Raw genomic sequence first — 6,720 nt, 5'->3', positions numbered from 1 at the left:
TTTTGCTCTCAGTGCAACTGTTACTAATACAAACCTCTTTGAGAAGAGTCAGGATTTTTCAGACTCTTTGTCTTGGTGCTGGATGGTGATTTAGCAAGTAGTGGGGAGCTAAATGAATGTGGAAAAGGAATGAAAGGCATCTTTCCGTTTTTTTCTGGTCCGTAAAGATACTATTTCGTTAATTGCTATCTACTGCAATTATTTTCTTCAAAATATGTTGAGGGGAATGGATTGAAAAATCTTGTGTAGAATAATACGAGATGGAGATATAAGCAAATAAGAACAAAGTGGAAGGTGAGATGAAGACATGGAAAGGGAAGGACTTAAAGAAGTTCTTTTATTGAAAAAATTTGCACTAAAGAAAATGAATACGGTGAATAGTATCCTGAAAAGTTAAAAGCACAGGTTAAAGGAGACGTGGCTCGTTGGTCTAGGGGTATGATTCTCGCTTTGGGTGCGAGAGGTCCCGGGTTCAAATCCCGGACGAGCCCTTTATGTTACGCCTTTCAATTTCCGGAACAGAGGATGCAATTTGGATGGTATTAGAAACCCAAAAGAAAAAAGAGAGAAGCACCTTATTCTTCCCTAGAGTGGAAAGAAAATTGGATAAGGATTCACAAAGTTTTCGTGTGAGTCACAGCTACAGGGGTGATCAGAGAACTACTTCATCTTTTTAAGATAAAGTTTCCTCATTAATATTGAGATAGGGAAACTTTTACATGAAAAAGTAGGAAAAATTAAAAGTAATTTCAAAGTAATTACCTGGGAAAAGACCAAAAAGGACTTCAGAGTAGTACCCGAATTCAGCCTTGAAGGAAGAGAAGGAACGTCAAGAAAGTGTAATGGAAATAGAGGGAGAGGGAAGAGTCCATTTCAACAATGGAAGATCTGAAGAATAAAAGACAGATAAAAGGTACAAGAATAGGAGTAGCAATTATCATAGTATAGTAGGTGTGGGAGCAGAATGAGAAGATGAAAAGTAATAAAGGCGGAACCAAAAATACAATTAGATTAAGAAGAAGGAAGAGCCATACACGGCTTTTATTTATCTCCCAATTCTTGATTTAATGACTGTTTCTGGAACTAACTTCTGTTGTGGAAATGCTAATATGATTTTTCCCCCTCAGTTGAGGAAGTGTTGTTTCCTAATAATGTTTAGTTTCTCTTGGACGAGAAGTGGAAAAAAGCAGCTTGAAAATAGGAGAAGCTGACTGTTTAAAGCCAAGTTAGGATCATATTTTCTGCAGATGACTATAGTTTTCTTTTAATTGAACTAAAGTTTCTGGAGAAAGTTGAAATGTATGTGGAAAATTAAGAAGAGATGTACAACAACCGTAAGAGACTTAAAGGAGGACGATGTAAAAGAAGAAAACTTAGGTCATAGATTAATTTGTAGGGAGAGAATAACGTGTGTGTAACAATATCTGAAGAAAATAATTGCAGAAGAAAAGGAAGAACAACTTTTGATTGACTTTTAAAAAGACCAGAGAAAGAAAACATACGAGTCCTTATGATTGTGAGAGCTCCCATGCTCAAGTGTGGAAGTCTGGTTAATTTTTAACTTTCTCTGCCCAAACAATTAAGGAGGCATCTTTAATTTTCACTTGTTTCCTGCCTTAAGTATTCTCTTCTAGAGGTGGAACCATTGTCTCAGAGCCTTTCTTTATCCACTTTGCACATCCTTAGGTACACAGTGAGGCAGCATGACTGCAATTACATCCAAATCAACCATAAGATCCTTGTGAAAAACTTTATTTGCAATCGGGAAAAGGGAGAAGGAAAACCCAGATTGCGAAAAAGGCAGCTCACTATTGAGGAAAATGTAATAGATTGGGAATCTGGAAAGGTAGTTCAAGGCTCAATCTTCAGTTTTTAAAGATACTAAAATTTTTAGATAGAAAACTTTCTTGACTTTAAGGAAAGTCACTTACTTCACAGTCTCTGGACTTGGATTCAGAGTAAAAATAGAGGATTTTATGAGGACTTTTCCAGCTCTACGAATCGGAATAAAAGAAAATTTCAAAGAGGCAATCATTTGTGGTTTTTGTTTGTTTGCTTGTTTATTTAGTTTTTGTTTTAAAGAAGATGGCAAGGAAGCCCGTGACTGCTTTTAGCAGTAATAGCTAAACTTTACCTCATCTTTCCATTGCACTTGGAATTTGTTCAATTTCAAGTTTATATATATATATATCTTTTCATTTTCCTTTAAAATTCCACCTAAAGTTTTAAAGATATAAAATTTTTTACATAGAAAAACCACATGATGGCAGCAATGAGATTTGAACCAAAACTCCGAAAAAATTAGAGCCTAAATCCGGCATCTGAGACATTCCACCAAATGACTTCTTATTTACTTCTCCCCCACTTTTTTTTTTCTTTTCCTGAGCCATTTCATAGCGTAATCTCAAAAAATAAAGATAAGTAAAACTGGGATCAAGGGAGACCAGTGCTTTGTTACAATAAGGTTTGGGCACTTTTGGTCCATATGTGGTTTTTGATTTACTCCATGGAAAATACTGTTTTTTGGCCTGTGTTTTCTCACATTTATATGAATCAGTCAACCACAGGCAAAGACAGAGCACAGGCTACACATCTTATGCTTTTATACATTAAGAGAACCAATTTGGTGGAGTAATATCTCTGATTCCCTCATCACTTCTGATACATCATTCTCTAAATCTTTTGGTGGGTCATGGTTTGTGTCCTAACTTTTAACTATGGATGAATGTCCAAATCTCTCCCCAACACCTTTTCTCTCTGTATATTTTGATTTCCTCAAACCCCAGATAACCTTTGTTCTCTGCTTTCCCCTCCTCTCCCCGCATCAGCCCTGATGCACCAAGCATACCTGTGCATCACTTCCTCCTGAATCTTCCCAGGGAGCCCTGGTTAGCCTCAAATACAGGCCTTTGACTTCTGTGTTTGCCAGAGGGCTTTCCCCAGTACTCTAAGGGCTGTTCTCAGCTTCGGAGAACTCAATATTACTAAATGCTTCAAGATTGGACATGGGAGTGGGGGGGAACACTGCACTCTAAAATATCTATTTATTTCTTTTCCGGGAAAGAGCTCTGATAATATTCCTGAAATCATTCTCCATTGGTTAACATACTCCCATTTCATCATATTCTGCCCACCCCAATGATTTTGAACCCATAGCTGTAAATGCACAAACCTCCTCTTTTAATTCTGTTCTTTTACTCCCATCCCCACCTTTGGAATACTGCTCTATATTTAAGAAATCTGATTTTATCTTTAAAATTTTCCTTTCTCACTCTCTTTCATTTTTTGCTTTTTATTAAACCTGAGTCTCTTCTGATGATATAGCTTCCCTAGCCATTCTTTTAAGTAACACTTGCATTTTTATATTCATATCTCCCAAGTCACTGGTCATGATAGGAAATTAGAATAATCCTTGCTCCTCAATATCACTTTCATACTCTTCTTCTCCCACCATCACTTCGTAGCACCTTCCCCTCTGTTGGTCTTTCAATTTGTATTTATTAGCCAAATAAAATTCTAGTGGCATAATCCTTCCTTCCTCAATGACTTCACCTGCCCTCATACTTAGAGACTTCAATATACATATTGGCATTCTCTTAAACATTTGAACATCTTAGTTCTTCAACTAACTTATTTTCTATGACCATCTCCATCCCATCTCAGTTATATACAGAGATGGTCATATTCTTGATGTTGCCTCTTTCAAATGTTCTACTTAGATCATCATGCATTCTGGAATTCCTTTAATCTGATCATAATCTTTATCACTTCTATCTTTCCCTCTACTTTAACTTCCCTTATCCTGTACTTCATTCTCACTTCCAATCCTTCTGCTCAGTTTACCAGACCATCATACCTGCATTCTTCTCCTTTCCCTACATCAATCTCTTGATGAAACAGTTCTATGCTAGACTTTCCTCTGTTCTCCAGATTTTGGATGCTTATTCTGTTGTCAATCTTGTCTTGCCAAGCTCCATCTTTATAGATCACTCCCATCATCTTCTGTCTTCACTTTTATTTATGTGATGCTGAAAAAAGCTGGAGGAATTCACAAAACTGTGCTGACGGGATCCATTGCAAGTCAAGTCAAATCAATAAATATTAAATGCCTATAAGGTCCAGGTATAGTGTTAAATGCTGGGTATACATAAGTCTGCTCTCAAACAGCTCACAGTCTAAAGAGAGAGACCTGCAAATAGCCAATCTATAAAGAGGATGCCAATGTAAATAGGAGATAATCTTAGAGGGAAGGCATTACCATCAAATTATGAGACATAATGATACATATGATAAAAGGCAATTATTTTACATTCCTCTACATGATTTACTATTGCAACCACTACATCATTTTTTCCAAACATTTTCAGTTCTTCTCAAGCCTTTCTTGAATCTCTTTACCTCCCCAACCCTCTCATTTGAAAATCCTTGTCTCATATACTTTACTGAAACAACAATGATAAACACATGAGATCATTTATGTCCATCTTCTCTTCTCCCCTTCATTTTACATAATTTAGATTATTTTTTTACTTTTATTTTTTCCTTCACCCCTACCTTATCTTAAGAGGTAGACCTTTTCCTTGTCAAAATATGCTCCTTTACATGCATATCTGGTCCAATTCTGTCTCACCTTCTCTAGCAGATTGTCCCCTCTATCATCCCTACTTTCATAAATCTTCTTCTCCCTGTCTACTGACAGTTTTCCTACTATTTACAAACAAGACCATGTCTCCCCATCCTAAAAAACAAACAAAAAACAACTCTTCTTTGACCCATCTATCCCCCTTAGCTATCCTTCATGACTAAACTCCTTGAGAGAGTAATCTATAGTCCAGTGCCTGAACATCCTCTCTTATCAGTCTCTTTCACACTCTGAATTCTGACTTCCAATCTTGTAATTCAATTGAAACTATTCTCTCCAAGTGATCTCTTAACTGAAGTCTAATGGCTTTTTTTTTTTTTCAGTCCTAGTCATTCTTTATCTCTCTCAAACCTTTAAATTGAGCGCTTTCTTCTCTCCAGGTTTTTTTTGATTGTTTATTTTTGGGAGCACTGCTTTCTCTGGTCTTTTCCCTACCTCTTTGACTCTTCTTTCTCAGTGTTAGATGAATCTTCATCCAAGTAACATCTGTCAATCTGAGGTGTTCTCCAATTATCTACCGAGTTCTCTTCTTTATACTATTTTGTTTAATGATCTTATCATGTCCCATGGATTTAATTATCATTTCCATGTAGATGATTCTCTGACACATTTATCTCTGCTTAGCCTCTCTCCTGAACTCCAGGCTCATATCACTATTGGTGTCTATTAAACAGATTGAACCATATTTCTTATAAACATTTTCAACTCAACATGTACAAAATGGAACTCACCTTCCTCCCCCAACCCACCTCCCCCCCCCACTTTTTTTTTTTTGCACTTTTTCGATTTTGCTGGGGGCACCATCATTCTTCCAAGCAGCTGTGTGGTACATTGTACAGAACCATGTATCTAAAGTTAGAAAGAGCTGAATTCACATCAGGCTTGAAACATTTACTACCTGTGAAATACTGGGCAAGTTACTTAACCTGTTTGTCTTAGTTTTCTCAACAGTAAAATAAAAGTAATAATTCCACCTTTTGCACAGAGTTTTTGTGAGAATCAAATAAGGTAATATTTGTTTTTTTTTTTTTTTTTTTTTGATTTTTAAAGAAATGCTTGTTTTTCCCAGATACACATAAAAACTTTTTTTTTTTTTGGTTATACATGTACATTTTTTTAAAAAAATTAAACATACTTCCTTATGAATCATGTTGGGAGAGAAAAATAAGAATAAAAGGGGAAAACCATGAGAGGGAAAAAAAAATAAAAAAAGGAGGGAAACAGTGAACATAGTAACATGTGTTGATTTACATTCAGTCTTCATGGTGTTTTCTATCCAAAGTTTATTGGAATTGCTTTGGATCACTGACCTGATGAAAGGAACCAAGCCTATTATAGTTGATTATCAAACAATCTTGCTGTTGCTGTGTACAATGTTTTCATTCAGCATCAGTTTACGTAAATCTTTCCAGGTCTTTCTAAAACCAGCCTGTTCATCATTTTTTATAGAACAATAATATACCATTACTTTCATATATCACAACTTATTTAGCCATTCTCCAATTGATGGGTATCTACTCATTTTCCAATTCTTTGCCATCATAAAAAGATTACTACAAACATTTTTGCACATGTAAATCCTTTTCCTTTTTTTTTTTTTTTTTTAAATGATCTCTTTAGGAGACAGAATCAATAGCAGCACTGTTGGATCAAAGGGTATGCAGTTTTATAGCCCTTTGGGCATAGTTCCAAATTTCTTTCCAGAAAGTTTGGATCAGTTGCATTAGTGTCCCAATTTTCCCACATCCCTCCAAGATTTATTATCCTTTTTTCCCTGCCATTTTAGCCCATCTGAGAGGTGTAAGGTGGTATCTCAGAGTTGTTTAAATTTGTATTTTTCTAATCAATAGTGATTTAGAGCCTTTTTAAATATAACTATAGATGACTTTAATTTCTTCATGTGAAAATTATCTGTTCATATCATTTGACCATTTATCAATTGGTATTCTTGTATTCTTATAAACTTGACTCAGATCTTTATATATTTTGGAATGAAGCCTTTATCAAAAACACTGATTGTAAGATTTTTTTCCCCTTATTATTTTGGCTGCATTGATTTTGTTTGTACAAAACCTTTT

The 6,720-nt window shown here is 35.5% G+C and overlaps 1 non-coding gene across 1 annotated transcript; it reads left to right on the top strand.

The window, feature by feature from the left end:
* Positions 1–419: 419 nt before the first annotated feature.
* TRNAP-UGG (transfer RNA proline (anticodon UGG)) lies at positions 420–491 on the top strand. Its single transcript has one exon. It is a non-coding gene; the product is annotated as a tRNA-Pro (tRNA).
* The last annotated feature ends 6,229 nt before the right edge of the window (positions 492–6,720 follow it).

Source organism: Antechinus flavipes, chromosome 2 (assembly GCF_016432865.1).
Source record: "Antechinus flavipes isolate AdamAnt ecotype Samford, QLD, Australia chromosome 2, AdamAnt_v2, whole genome shotgun sequence".
Classification (NCBI taxonomy): domain Eukaryota; kingdom Metazoa; phylum Chordata; class Mammalia; order Dasyuromorphia; family Dasyuridae; genus Antechinus; species Antechinus flavipes.
The sequence above is the reverse complement of the archived record's forward strand: the minus strand, read 5'-3'. Positions and strand labels throughout refer to the sequence as shown.